This window comes from Passer domesticus, unplaced genomic scaffold (assembly GCF_036417665.1).
Source record: "Passer domesticus isolate bPasDom1 unplaced genomic scaffold, bPasDom1.hap1 HAP1_SCAFFOLD_201, whole genome shotgun sequence".
In the NCBI taxonomy this organism is placed as follows: Eukaryota; Metazoa; Chordata; class Aves; order Passeriformes; family Passeridae; genus Passer; species Passer domesticus.
This window is the reverse complement of record NW_026989982.1, coordinates 1-15,010: the sequence shown is the minus strand read 5'-3', so window position 1 is coordinate 15,010 and position 15,010 is coordinate 1. Positions and strand designations below refer to the sequence as shown.

General features: G+C 64.0%; 2 long non-coding RNA genes across 2 annotated transcripts; both read right to left on the bottom strand.

Moving 5' to 3' along the window:
- Positions 1-4,436: 4,436 nt before the first annotated feature.
- LOC135292099 (uncharacterized) lies at positions 4,437-5,049 on the bottom strand. The gene is made up of 4 exons (XR_010354634.1): positions 4,945-5,049; positions 4,785-4,852; positions 4,635-4,714; positions 4,437-4,533 (listed from the first exon to the last, which is right to left on the bottom strand). It is a non-coding gene; the product is annotated as an uncharacterized LOC135292099 (long non-coding RNA).
- A 4,612-nt stretch (positions 5,050-9,661) lies between these two features.
- LOC135292100 (uncharacterized) lies at positions 9,662-10,580 on the bottom strand. The gene is made up of 3 exons (XR_010354635.1): positions 10,444-10,580; positions 9,957-10,063; positions 9,662-9,788 (listed from the first exon to the last, which is right to left on the bottom strand). It is a non-coding gene; the product is annotated as an uncharacterized LOC135292100 (long non-coding RNA).
- Between the last annotated feature and the right edge of the window lie 4,430 nt (positions 10,581-15,010).

Here is a 15,010-nt window from a genome sequence, read left to right as displayed (position 1 = left end):
GACGTGACGGAACGGGGACACCAGAGGGGACACGAACGGGGACAGCAGCGACGCCTCGGCCTGCGGGACACGGGGACAGCGTGAGGGACACGTCAGGGACATGGGGACACCTCAGGGACAGTGTCAGGGACACGGGGACAGGGACACAGGAACACCTGAGGGAACAGGGACAGGGACACGGGGACAGGGACACGGGGACAGAGGGGACATGGGGACACGGGGACACGGGGCACAGGGTCAGAGGGGACATCTCAGGGGACAGGGACAGGGACAGGGGACATGGGGACATTGTCAGGGGACACAGGGGACGAGGGACACAGGGGGGACACCCTCAGGGGACACGGTCAGGGGACACAGGAGACAGGGACAGGGGGGACACAGGGGACGCAGGGACACCATCAGGGGACAGGGACAGGGGGGACACAGGGGACACCCAGGGGCTGGGCAGGTGACACTCGAGTGGCCCAGGAGACACTGAGGCGGCCCAGGTGACATCGGGTGACACTGGAGTGACACTTGGTGACACACAAGTGACACTCAGGTGACACACAGGTGACCCCAGGTGACACTCAGGTGACACCCAGGTGACACCCAGGTGACACTCAGGTGACACATGGGTGACACTCAGGTGACCCCAGGTGACCCCAGGTGACACTCAGGTGACACCCAGGTGACACACAGGTGACACTCAGGTGACACCAGGTAACCCCAGGTGACCCCAGGTGACACAGGTGACCCCAGGTGACACTCAGGTGACACTCAGGTGACACTCAGGTGACCCCAGGTAACCCCAGGTGACCCAGGTGACCCCAGGTGACCCCAGGTGACACAGGTGACCCAGGTGACCCCAGGTGACCCAGGTGACCCCAGGTGACACTCAGGTGACCCCAGGTGACACTCAGGTGACCCCAGGTGACACTCAGGTGACACACGGGTGACACAGGTGACACTCACGGCCATGAGGCGCGCGTTGAAGCCGCGGTTCAGGCGCTCGTTGCCGCTGTCGGCTCCGGCCATGTCCCGGCGCAGCGCGGCCGCGGCGCGCACCACGCCGCCGCGGGCCGAGGAGAGGCACTGCAGCCACAGCCCGCGGGCCTGGGGACACCATACTGGTTATACTGGTTATACTGGGAGTACTGGGAGCACTGGTTATACTGGGATTGGTTATACTGGGAGCACTGGGGGCACTGGTTATACTGGGATTGGTTATACTGGTTATACTGGTTATACTGGGAGCACTGGGGGCACTGCAGCGCGGCCGCGGCACGCACCACGCCGCCGCGGGCCGAGGAGAGGCACTGCAGCCACAGCCCGCGGGCCTGCACAGGTTATACTGGTTATACTGGTTATACTGGTTATACTGGGATTGGTTATACTGGGATTGGTTATACTGGTTATACTGGGAGGGACTGGGATATACTGGGTTATATTGGAATGAACTGGTCTGACCAGAAGTGTCCCCCCAGTCCCCCTCCCAGCACCACACTGGTCCACACTGGTCTGTACTGGTCCGTACTGGTCCGTACTGGTCTGACCTGCAGCGGCGCCAGCTGCCCTCCCAGTGTCCCCAGTGCCATACTGGTCCATACTGGTCTGTACTGGTCCATACTGGTCTGACCTGCAGGGGGGCCAGCTGCCGCACCAGCGCGTCCCCGACACCCCCCAGTGTCCCCAGTGCCATACTGGTCCATACTGGTTTATACTGGTCTGACCTGCAGCGGGGCCAGCTGCCGCACCAGCGCGTCCCCGACACCCCCCAGTGCCCCACTGGTCCATACTGGTTTATACTGGTCCGTACTGGTCTGACCTGCAGCGGGGCCAGCTGCCGCACCAGCGCGTCCCCGACACCCCCCAGTGCCCCACTGGTTTATACTGGTCCGTACTGGTCTGACCTGCAGCGGGGCCAGCTGCCGCACCAGCGCGTCCCCGACACCCCCCAGTGCCCCCAGTGCCCCACTGGTCCATACTGGTCCATACTGGTCCGTACTGGTCTGACCTGCAGCGGCGCCAGCTGCCGCACCAGCGCGTCCCCAACACCCCCCAGTGCCCCACTGCTCCATACTGGTCCATACTGGTCCGTACTGGTCTGACCTGCAGCGGCGCCAGCTGCCGCACCAGCGCGTCCCCAACACCCCCCAGTGCCCCACTGGTCCATACTGGTCCATACTGGTCCGTACTGGTCTGACCTGCAGCGGGGCCCAGCTGCCGCACCAGCGCGTCCCCAACACCCCCCAGTGCCCCACTGCTCCATACTGGTCCATACTGGTCCGTACTGGTCTGACCTGCAGCGGGGCCAGCTGCCGCACCAGCGCGTCCCCGACACCCCCCAGTGCCCCACTGGTCCATACTGGTTATACTGGTCTGACCTGCAGCGGGGCCAGCTGCCGCACCAGCGCGTCCCCGACACCCCCCAGTGCCCCACTGGTCCATACTGGTTTATACTGGTTTATACTGGTCTGACCTGCAGCGGGGCCAGCTGCCGCACCAGCGCGTCCCCGACACCCCCCAGTGCCCCACTGGTCCATACTGGTTTATACTGGTTTATACTGGTCTGACCTGCAGCGGCGCCAGCTGCCGCACCAGCGCGTCCCCGACACCCCCCAGTGCCCCCACTGGTTTATACTGGTTTATACTGGTTTATACTGGTCTGACCTGCAGGGGGGCCAGCTGCCGCACCAGCGCGTCCCCGACACCCCCCAGTGCCCCACTGGTTTATACTGGTCCATACTGGTTTATACTGGTCTGACCTGCAGCGGGGCCAGCTGCCGCACCAGCGCGTCCCCGAGCGCGCGCGGCTCCAGCGGCAGCCGGGGGGTCGTGGGCCAGGCGGAGCAGGAGCTGCGCGGCCACCGCGGCCACGGCACGCGTCACCGCGGGCAGCCGGCCCCGCAGCCCGCGTCCCCAGGCGGGACAGAGTGTCCTCGCGTGTCCCCAGAGCCGCGTAGGAACCGCCACCCGCCTGAGGGGACACAGGGGACACAGGGTGACACAGAGTGACACACACAGAGTGACACAGAGTGACACAGGGACATCGCGGGCAGCCGGCCCCGCAGCCGCGTCCCCCAAACGGGACAGAGTGTCCTCGCGTGTCCCCAGCGCCGCGTAGGAACCGCCACCCGCCTGAGGGGGACACACAGAGTGACACAGAGGGACACCGAGTGACACAGAGTGACACAGGGTGACACAGAGTGACACAGGGACAGACAGTGACACAGGGACAGACAGTGACACAGGGACACACAGGGGACATGGAGGGGACGCAGAGTGACACACAGGGGACACACAGAGTGACACAGAGGGACACACGGTGACACAGGGACACACAGGGACACACAGGGTGACACAGGGACACACAGAGTGACACAGGGACACACACAGGGACACACACAGAGTGACACAGAGTGACACACGGTCACACAGAATGACACACGGACACACAGAGTGACACAGGGACACACACAGGGTGACATAGGGACACACACAGGGACACGGACACACAGAGTGACACAGAGTGACACAGAGTGACACATGGTCACACAGAGTGACACACAGGGACACAGGGACACACACAGGGTGACACAGAGTGACACACGGTCACACAGAGTGACACAGGGACACACAGAGTAACATAGGGACACACACAGGGTGACACAGGGACACGGTACGGGCATGGGGACAGCCGGGACACAGGGGCGGTGTGGGAACGCCTGGGGACACCTGGGGGACACTCGGGAACACTTTGGGGACATTCGGGGACACCTGGGGGACACTGGGGACACCTGGGGGACACCTCAGACCACCTGAGAACACCTTGGGGACACCTTGAAGACACTCAGGGACACCCTGGTGACACCTTGGGGACACCTTGAAGACACTCAGGGACACCCTGGTGACACCTTGGGGACACTTTGGGGACACCTTGGTGACACCTTGGGGACACTTTGGGGACACCTTGGTGACCCTTTGGTGGCACTTTGGGGACGCCCGAGAACACTCAGGGACACTCGGGAACACCTGGAGACACCCTGGGGACACCTGGGACCACCTGAGGACACGTGAGGACACTCGGAGACACTCAGGGACACTTTGGTGACACTTTGGTGACACTTGGTGACACCCTGGGGACACTTCAGGGACATTGGGGACACTCAAGGACACTTGGAGACACTTAGGGATACCTGGGGACACCTGGGGACACCTGAGGGCACTTGGAGACACTCAGGGACACCCTGGGGACACTTTGGTGACACCTTGGGGACACCTTGGGGACACTTTGGGGACACCCTGGGGACACCTGAGAACACTCAGGGACACTCGGGAACACCTGGGGACACTTGAGGACACCTGAGGGCACTTGGAGACACTCAAGGACACCCTGGTGACCCCTTGGTGACCCCTTGGTGACACCTGGTGGCACCTGGTGGCACCTGGTGGCCCCCGTGCCCACCTCCTCGAAGGCCAGCTCCAGCGCCGGGACCCCCCGCGGCCGCCGCGAAGGGGAAGGCGCCGCCCTGGGGGTCCAGGGGGCGGATCCTGGGGGGCACAGGGGGGGGTGGGTGGCACGGGGGACACCCCAAATGTCCCCAAGGTGTCCCCAAGGGTCCCCGAGGGTCCCCGAGTGTCCCCAGGCTCACAGGTCGCTCTCCCAGCGCCGCCCCGGCCGCCGCCTCAGCTGCTCCAGGAGGCTCCTGCCGCCCTCGTTGGGGCTCTCCACCTTTTGGGGAGGGGGTTTTTAATTCGGGGAGGGGGCGGCCCAGCCCCTCCCCCCCCGGCCCCTCCCCCACCTGCTCCAGCGCGCTCTCCACCAGGCTCGCCAGGGTGGGGCTGCTCCGCACCACGAACCGATCGGCGCCTGGGGGTGGGGGAGGGGTCAGGGGGGGGTGGGGGGGGTGGGGGGGAGGGGCGGGGACCCCCCCCAGCCCTCGTGGGGGGGGAGGGGCGCACCCAGCACGGCGCGGTCCAGGCTGATGTAGGCGGCGACCTTGGTGTGCAGGAGGCCGGGGTAGCCCTGGGGGGGAGGGGCGGGGTCACGGCGGGGTCACGGGGGGGGGAGGGGGCGCGCGGGGGGGGAGGGGCGCGGTCACCCTCGAGCCACTCGGTGGCCCCCAGGTGGCCGAACTCGCCCCCGTCCCAGCTGGCGAAGAGGAGGGTGCGGGCGGAGGCGGAAGCCTGGGGGGGGAGGGGCGGGGGGGAGACCCCCCCCCAAATGAGGGAGGAGACCCCCAAAAGTGGGGCAGACCCCTCCCCAAAATGAGGGGGGGGGCGCCCCCCTGGGTAATTCGGGCCCCGCCCCCTCCCGGTTTGGACCCCGCCCCCCACATTGATGGACCCTCCCCCACGCTCTGGAGACCCCCTCCCCTAAATTTGGGGCGCCCTCAACCCCCAAATTCCCTGATTTCAGACCCAAATTTTTCAATTCCAGACCCACATTCTTAAATTTTGGGCCCAAAAATCCCTCAATTTCAGCCCCAAATTCCCCAAATTTCAGCCCAAATTTCCTCAATTTGCAATACCAAATTCCTCAATTTCAGGCCCAAATTCTCAAATTTCAACCCCTAATTATCCAATTCCAGCCCCAAATTCCTCAATTTTGACCCCAAATTCCCCGAATTCCAACCCCAAATTCCCCAAATTTCAGCCCAAATTTCCTCAATTTGCAATACCAAATTCCTCAATTTCAGGCCCAAACTCTCAAATTTCAACCCCTAATTATCCAATTCCAGCCCCAAATTCCTCAATCTTAACCCCAAATTCCCCAATTCCAAACCTGAATTCCCCAAATTTCAGCCCCAAATTTCCTCAATTTACAATCCCAAATTCCTCCATTTCAGCCCCAAAATCTCAAATTTCACCCCCCAAATTCCCCAACTTTAACCCCAAAATCCCCAATTTCACCCCCAAATTCCCCAATTCCAGCCCCAAATCCCCAATTTTTACCCCAAATTCCCCCAATTCCAGCCCCAAATTCCCCAATTTTGACCCCAAATTCCCCAATTCCAGCCCCAAATCCCCAATTTTTACCCCAAATTCCCCAATTCCAGCCCCAAATCCCCAATTTTGACCCCAAAATCCCCAATTGCAACCCCAAATCCCCAATTCCAGCCCCAAATTCCCCGATTCCCGCCCCAAACCCGTGGCCCCGCCCCCCGGCCCCGCCCTCACCCTCTCGTCCAATGGCGGCGAAGAAGCGGGCGAGCTCCAGCAGGAGGGCGGTGCCCAGCGCCGAGGCCGCCGCCCCCGGGCCCAGCGAATCGCGTTGGGCGCCCACGATGATGTAACAGTCTGGGCGGGGCCGGGTCAGCGAGGCCACGCCCCCTCCAGGCACCGCCCCGCCCGATCGGCCACGCCCGTTTAGTGCCCCGCCCATCAAACCCCTGCATTGGCCACGCCCCCGACCGCACCCAATTTAGCCACGCCCACTGTGCTCTTAATTCACATGGCCACGCCCATCTTCTGACCACGCCCAATTTAGCCACGCCCCCATCCTCATTATTCTTGTTGCTCCGCCTTCCTCTGGTCCCTCCCCTCCCATGGCCACGCCCATCCCCTGACCACGCCCCCTTTGGTGCCCCTCCCACATTGACCACACCCAATTTAGCCACGCCCCCACCCTCATTATTCCCACTGCCCCGCCCTCCTGTCACCCCAGCCCCGCCCACACTCCCATGACCACACCCACCTCGACCACGCCCCGAACCCGGCCACGCCCACAGGGCCGCACCCGGATTTAGCCCCGCCCCCTTTTTTCCCCTTTCCCCTTTTCCCACGGCTTTGGCCCCGCCCCTTTTGCCTTGGCCCCGCCCCCCGTGCCCGGCCCCGCCCTCACCGGGCTGGCTCCGCCCCCGCAGCGCCCCCAGCACGCTGGTGAGGGTCCCGGGGCGCGTCCCCCCCCCCCCACGCGCAGCTGCAGCCGCCGCCCCTCCCCCGCGCGGGGCCGGAACCGCAGCGCCCCCCCCGGGACCCCCCCCCCGGAACCAGCGCGGGGGGGCGGGGGGCGGGCCCAGGGACCTGGAACGGGGGGGGACACGGTGAGACCCCTCCCCAAATTATGGGATGGGAGGGGAGAGACCCCCACCCCCAAAGGGGTCTGGGGGGTTTTGGGGAGGGGTCCTAGGTGTAATTTGGGGAGGGGTCTCGGGTGTATTTGGGTCTCAGTTAATTTGGGGAGGGGTCTCGGGTTAATTTGGGGAGGGGTCTCAGGTTAATTTGGGGTCTCAGTTAATTAAGGGAGGGTCTGTGTTAATTAGGGGAGGGGTCTCAGTTAACTTGGGGAGGGGTCTCGGGTGTATTTGGGGTCTCAGTTAATTAGGGGAGGGGTCTCAGGTTAATTTGGGGGTTCCAGGGTTAATTTGGGGAGGGGTCTCAGGTTAATTTGGGCTCTCAGTTAATTAAGGGAGGGGTCTGTGTTAATTAGGGGAGGGGGTCTCAGTTAATTTGGGGAGGGGTCTCGGGTGTATTTGGGGTCTCAGTTAATTAGGGGAGGGGTCTCAGGTTAATTTGGGCTCTCAGTTAATTAGGGGAGGGGTCTCAGTTAATTAGGGGAGGGGTCAGTTAATTAGGGGAGGGGTCTCAGTTAATTAGGGGAGGGGTCAGTTAATTAGGGGAGGGGTCAGTTAATTAAGGGAGGGGTCTGTGTTAATTAGGGGAGGGGTCTCAGTTAATTTGGGGAGGGGTCTCAGTTAATTAGGGGAGGGCTCTCAGTTAATTAGGGGAGGGGTCTCAGGTTAATTTGGGGTCTCAGTTAATTAAGGGAGGGGTCTGTGTTAATTAGGGGAGGGGTCTCAGTTAATTTGGGGAGGGGTCTCAGTTAATTAGGGGAGGGCTCTCAGTTAATTAGGGGAGGGCTCTCAGTTAATTTGGGGAGGGTCTCAGTTAATTAGGGGAGGGGTCAGTTAATTAGGGGAGGGGTCTCAGGTTAATTTGGGCTCTCAGTTAATTAGGGGAGGGCTCTGTGTTAATTAGGGGAGGGGTCTGTGTTAATTAGGGGAGGGGTCTCAGTTAATTTGGGAGGGGTCCCGGGTGTATTTAGGGGTACCCAGGTTAATTAGGGGAGGGGTCTCAGATTAATTTGGGGTCTCAGTTAATTTGGGGAGGGGTCTCAGTTAATTTGGGGAGGGGTCTCAGTTAATTAAGGGAGAGGTCTGTGTTAATTAGGGGAGGGGTCTCAGTTAATTTGGGGAGGGGTCTCGGGTGTATTTGGGCTCTCAGTTAATTAGGGGAGGGGTCTCAGGTTAATTTGGGGGTTCCAGGGTTAATTTGGGGAGGGGTCTCAGGTTAATTTGGGCTCTCAGTTAATTAGGGGAGGGGTCTCTGTACCTCATTAACCTCGCGGCCGTGCCGAAGCTGACCGGGTGGGCGGGGATGGGGGGCGAGCCCGGGGGGGTCCCGGGGGGGGCGCGACCCCCCAGGGAGGGGAACCCGCGGCTGAAGGGGTCCCCCGCCCCCCCCTGCACCTGCGGGGGGGCTCAGACAGGAGACCCCCTCCCCAAAACACCCCGGGACCCCCGAAACAGCCCCACATAACCCCGAGACCCCCGAGACCCCCCAGAGACCCCCCCAAATCCCCCCAGAGACCCCCAGAGACCCCAAATTTTCCCACAATCCCCCCAAATCTTCCCCCCAAATCCCCCCCAAAGACCCTCAAAGACCCCAAATCCCCCCCAGACCCCCCCCCGATACACCCCCAAATCCCCCCCAATCTCCCCCCAAGACCCCTGGGACCCCCCCAAAGACCCCCAATGTCCCCCCACCCCAAAACCCCCCAATACCCCCCAAATCCCCCCAAAGACCCCCACATGTCCCCCAAAGACCCCAAATCTTCCCCCCAGACCCCCAAAAGACCCCAAAAAAGACCCCTGGGACCCCCCCAAATCCCCCCCCAAAGACCCCAAAGTCCCCCCCAATCCCCCCAAATCTTCCCCCCAAGACCCCCAAAAGACCCCTGGGACCCCCCCCCCAAAGCCCCCCCATCCCCAAAACCCCCCGATATCCCCCTAAAAACCCCCCAAATGTCCCCCAAAGACCCCAAATCCCCCCAAAGACCCCAAATCCCCCCCCAAATTCCCCCCCAAATCTCCCCCCCAAGACCCCCGGGCCCCCCCCCCCAAACCCCCCCCAGCCCCTCCCCCACTCACGTGCACGGTGGGGGTCGCGCCCCCCCCCCAGCGCGGGGCCCCCCCCGGGCCCGGCCCCGTCCCGGGGGTCCCGGTACAGCAGCGCCCCCGAGACCCCCGCCCGCGCCAGCGCCCACACCTGGGGGAGGGGCGGGAACGGGGGGGAGGGGCGGGAACGAGGGGGGAGGGGCACGGGAACAATGGGGGAGGGGCACGGGAACAATGGGGGAGGGGCACAGGAACAATGGGGGAGGGGAACGAGGGGGGAGGGGAACAGGCGGGGGCGGGTCAGGAATGGGGGGAGGGGGGGAGCAGCCCCCGGCCCCTCCCCCAGCCCCGCTTTGGGGGGGGCGTGTGTCCCTCCCGTCTGGGGGCGGGGCCTCGCGCGTTGGGTGGGGTCGCCCCTCCCCCAGCCCGGGGGCGTGTCCCCTCATTGTGGGCGTGGCCTCGCCTGCTGGGCGGGGGCCGCCCCTCCCCCAGCCCCAGTCCCATCAGGGGGCGTGTCCCCGGCCCCGGGGGCGTGTCCCCGATCAGGGGGCGTGGCCTCTCACCTGCTGGGCGGGGGCTGCCCCGCCCCATCCGCAGCAGCGCCAGCCGCCCCCGCAGCCCCACCCCCCGCGCCCGCAGCTGCGCCAGGTCCTGGGGGCGCCCGAAGTGCGCGTAGACCAGCCCGCCCTGGGGTCAGAGGTCAGGGGTCACCGGGGGCAGGGGTCAGGGGTCAGCAGGGGTCAGGGCCTGGGGACACCCAGAGTGGGCGTAGTCCGACCCACTCTGGGGTCAGAGGTCACGGCTCAGGGCTCAGCGGGGTCAGGGGTCAGGGGTCAGGGGTCAAAGGTCACTCACGGTGGCCGTGCCGGGCGCGCTCCAGGCGCAGAAGGCCTTGGGGTCCAGCGGGAGCCGCTCGAGCTCCTCCCCCCCCGGCCCCACCCAGCGCAGGGGACACCGCCCCCCTGGGGTCAAGGGTCAGGGGTCAGGGGTCAGCATTAACCCAGCACCGCCCCCCTGGGGTCAAAGGTCAGGGGTCAGAGGTCAGCATTAACCCAGCACCGCCCCCCTGGGGTCAAAGGTCAGGGGTCAGGGGTCAGCCCGAACCCAGCACCGCCCCCCAGCCCGAACCCATCCCCCACCCACTGCAGTGTCCCCACCTCCCGGGGTCAAAGGTCAGGGGTCATCCCCCCCCCAATCCCGGGGGTTTTTGACCTTTTGACCCCTCCCGATTGACCCCTCCCCTACCCCAGTGACCCCCCAATGACCCCTGACCCTCCCATGACCCCCCAATGACCCCTGACCCCCCGTGACCCTCTCCGTGACCCCGCGGTGACCCCGTTACCTGACCGGCAGGGGGAGGGGCTGGGGGCGGCTCCAGGCCCGGCTCAGCCCCGCCCCCGCCAGGGCGCTGAGCACCGATTGGGCGAAGAGCGCGGCCACGCCCCGACCCCGCCCCCCGCGGCACCGAGCTGAGCGCCCTGCACGGGGGAGGGGCAGGGGTCAGGGGTCACTCAGGGGTCAGGGGTCACTCAGGGGTCACTCAGGGGTCACTCAGGGGTCAGTATTGGTCACTCAGGGGTCAGTACAGGTCAGGGGTCACTCAGGGGTCACTCAGGGGTCACTCAGGGGTCTCTCAGGGGTCAGTACAGGTCAGGGGTCACTCAGGGGTCACTCAGGGGTCACTCAGGGGTCACTCAGGGGTCACTCAGGGGTCAGGGGTCACTCAGGGGGTCACTCAGGGGTCAGAGGTCACTCAGGGGTCTCTCAGGGGGTCAGTACAGGTCAGTACAGGTCAGGGGTCACTCAGGGGTCACTCAGAGGTCACTCAGGGGTCAGAGGTCACTCAGGGGTCACTCAGGGGTCAGTACAGGTCAGGGGTCACTCAGGGGTCACTCAGGGGTTACTCAGGGGTCAGTACAGGTCAGGGGTCACTCAGGGGTCACTCAGGGGTCACTCAGGGGTCACTCAGGGGTCAGAGGTCGCTCACCTGGCCCATCTCTCCACCCTCTCCTCGCTCAGGTGCCGCCGCAGCAGCTCCCGCAGGCGGGGCCGGGGGGGGCGGGGCCTCGGCGCTGGCCCCGCCCCCAGAACCCCTCGGGGGCGGAGCCTGCGGGCAGAGGCCCCGCCCCCCGCGGCCCCGCCCGGGCAGGGGGCGTGGCCAAGGCCGGCCACCAGCAGCCCTGGGGGCGGGGCCAGAGGGGGCGGGGTCAGAGGGGGCGGGGTCAGAGGGGGCAGGGTCAGAGGGGGCGGGGCCGGGACAATGGGGGAGGTCCCTGGGGGGGGTTTGGGGGTTTTGGGGGGGTCTCGGGTGGTTTTTTTGGGGTCCCTGGGGGGTTTTGGGGGTCTCTGGGGGTCCCAGGGGGTTTTTGGGGTCCCAGGGGTGTTTGGGGGGGGGTCTCTGGGGTTTTGGGGCATTTTTGGGTGGTCCCGGGGGTCTCTGGGGTTTTAGGGGTTCCCGGGGAGGGCTGGGGGGACTGTGGGGGTCTCGGGTGGTTTTGGGGAGGGGTTTGGTGGTCTCGGGGGGGTTTTGGGGGGTCCCGGGTGTCTCTGGGGGTGTTTGGGGTCTCTCAGGGGTCCCGGGGTGTTTTGGGGTGTTTTTGGGGGTCCCTGGGCGGTTTTTGTGTGGTTTCGGGGGGTCTCTCGGGGTTTTAGGGGTGGATTTTGGGGTTTTTGGGGTCTCGGGGGTGGTTTTGGGGCGTTTTTTTGGGGCGTTTTTTGGGTTTTTTTTTGGGGGGTTTTGGGGGTCTCTTGGGGGTCCCTGGGGTGGATTTTGGGGTATTTTGGGGAGTTTTTGGCGGTCCCTGGGCGGTTTTGGGGGTGGTTTGGGGTGGATTTTGGGGTTTTGGGGTGTTTTGGGGGGTCTCTTGGGTGTCCCAGGGGGTTTTTGGGGGGTTTTTGGGGGGGTTTTCGGGGGTCTCGGGGGTCTCTGGGTGGTTTTTGGGGTCTCTGGGTGGTTTTGGGGTGGTTTGGGGTGGGTTTTTGGGGGTTTTTGGGGTTTTCGGGGGTCTCGGGGGTCTCTGGGTGTTTTTTGGGGCGGATTTTGGGGTTTTCGGGGTCCCCCGGGGGTCCGTACCCAGCAGGAAGGCGCCGGCCGCCCCCAGCCCCAGCGCGGCCGGGGGGCGGAGCCAGGGGCGGGGCCGGGGGCGGGGCCTGCGCCGGGGGCGGGGCAGGCGCACGGTGGGCCCCGCCCCCTCCTCATCTTCCTCCTCCTCCTCTTCCTCGTCCCGGGGGTCCCTGTGCCGGGAGTAGGAGACGGGACCCCCGGGGGGGGGCCTGGGGGGGGTCAGGACCTCCGAATTGGGGAGGGGGCGGGGCCAGGACCCCAAAAATGGGGGAGGGGCCCCAAAAATGGGGGAGGGGCGTTACCCGTCCGTGGAAGAAGCGTCGCAGGGTCTCCATGGCAACCGGGGGGGTCCCGGGGGTCTCCGGGGGGTCCCGGGGGTCTCCGGGGGGTCCCGGGGGTCTCTGGGGGGGTCCCGGGGGTCTCTGGGGCTGCGCTTCCCCTCCCCCACCCCCAGCCCGGACTTTGCCCCGGCCGCGCTCCGCCCCTCCCCCACCCCGAACCCGCCCCCCCCAAAACCCCCCCCGGGGACCCCCCCGGGAGACCCCCGACCCTCCCCGAGCCTCCCCGAGCCCCCCGAGCCCCCCGAAACCCCAAAATGCCCCAAAATGCCCCCAAAATTCCCCCAAAATTCCCCAAAACCGCCCTCACCGGCCGCGCGCGCTGCCCCGCCCCCACAGGTGAGGAAAAGGGGCGGGGCCTCGGGGAGGGGGCGGGGCCGGAGGGAGGGGAAGGGACGCGATTGGTGGAGAGGAGGGTGGGGTCGGTGGGGGGGCGGGGGCCGGGGGGGAATTCGGGGGGATTTTGGGAAATTTGGGGGAATTTTGGGAGATTTTGGGGATTTTGAGGGGAATTTTGGGAATTTTGGGGGATTTGAGGGGGGTTTCGGGGGGATTTTGGGGGATTTTGTGGGATTTTTGGGGAATTTAGAGGAATTTTGGAGGAAATTTTTGGGGTATTTTGGGGATTTTGGGGGAATTTTGGAGATTTGGGGGGATTCTGGGGAAATTTGGGGGGATTTCGGGGGATTTTGAGGGATTCGGGAGGATTTGGGGGATTTTGGGGTGAATTTGGGGGATACTGGGGAAATCTGGGGATCTGGGAGATTTGGGGGGACTTTGGAGGTTTTGGGGGTCTCAGGGGATTTTTGGGGGGATTTTGAGGGATTTTTTTGAACATTTGGGGGGATTTGGGGGATTTTGGGGCATTTTGGGGGAGTTTTGTGGCTCCGGGGGGGCTGGGGGCGTTTGGGGGGTCCCGGTTTGGGGGTCCCAGCGGGTTTTGGGGGTCCTGCTTTCGGGTCCCAATTTGGGGGTCCCGGTTTTGGGGCCTTGGAGCAATCAGGGGTCCCAGGTTGGGGGTCCCGGCTTCTTTTGGGGGTCCCGAATTTGGGTCCCGGTTTTGGGGGTCCCAGGTTTTTTGTGGGATCCCGGTGTTTTTTGGAGTCCGGTGTTTTTTGGGGGTCCAGTGTGGGATTTTTTGGGGGTCCCGGGATATTTTTGGGGTCCCGATGTTTTTTGGGGTCCTGGTGTTTTGGGGGGGGTCCCGGTGTTTTTTGGGGGTCCCGATGTTCTTTTGGGGTATTTTTGGGGGTTCCGGTGTTTTTTGGGGTCTCTCATAAATATTCTCGTGTTTGCATTAAGTTACACAGTGGGGGGAGGGGCGCGGTCTCCCCTGAGTGACAGCTGTCAATCAATCACCCGCGGGGCCTGGCGGCGCGGGGCGCTCAGGCGGGGGGGATGATTGACAGCTGTCAATCACCTGCCGGCACGTGCAACGTGCCGGGGGGAGGGGAGGGGGGAGACGGCTCCTGGGGCCGGTGATTGACAGCTGTCAGCGCTGATGAGTGACAGCCACAGTCCTGCTGAGCGGGGGGGGTCCGAGATGATTGACAGCTGCTGCTGATGGTGATTGACAGTTCCTGATGATGATTGACGGCTGCTGGTGATGATTGACGGCTGCTGCTGGTGATTGACAGCTGGTAGTGGTGATTGACGGCTGCCGACTGCGAGTGCTGCCTTTGGGCGATGATTGACAGCTGGTAGTGATTGACAGCTGTCTCTGGCAGTGAGTGACAGCTGTCTGCAGTGATTGACAGCTGTCTCTAGTGCTGATTGACAGCGCACTCTAACGATGATTGACAGCTGTCTCTAGCGGTGATTGACAGCCATCCCAGGCGGTGATTGACAGCTGTCTCTATCGATGACTGACAGCAGTCTCTATCGTTGATTGACAGCCGTCCGGATGATTGACAGCTGTCTCTATTGATGACGGATAGCTCTACCGATGATTGACAGCCCCTGGCTGTGATTGGCAGCTGTCTCTATCGCTGACTGACAGCCGTTCCCAGGGATGATTGGCAGCTGTCTCTAGTGTTGACTGACAGCCGTTCCCCTCGTTGATTGACAGCTGTCTCTGTTGATGATTCCCAGCTCTCTCTATCATTGATTGCCCGCCGTTCCAGGGGATGATTGGCAGCTGTCCCGGGATGACTGACAGCTCTATCTCTGACTGACAGCCGTTCCCCTCGATGACTGACAGCTGTCGCTCAGGTGCAGGCGCACCTTGCCCCGCACGAAGCCGCTCAGCACCGCCAGGAGCCGCGACAGCGACCGGACCCGCACCGGGGCGGGGGGCGGGGCGGGGGGCGGGGCCTGCGGGGGCGGGGAGGGGTCAGCGGGGAGAGACCCCCCAAAAAAACCCAAAACCCCCCCAAAAAACCCCAAAATCCCCAAAAAACCCCCCCCAAAAATCCCCAAAACCCCCCCCCCAAAAAAACCCCAAAATCCCCTCCAAAGCCCCCCAAAAAACCCAAAAAAAAATCCCCCAAAAAACCCCCAAAAAAATC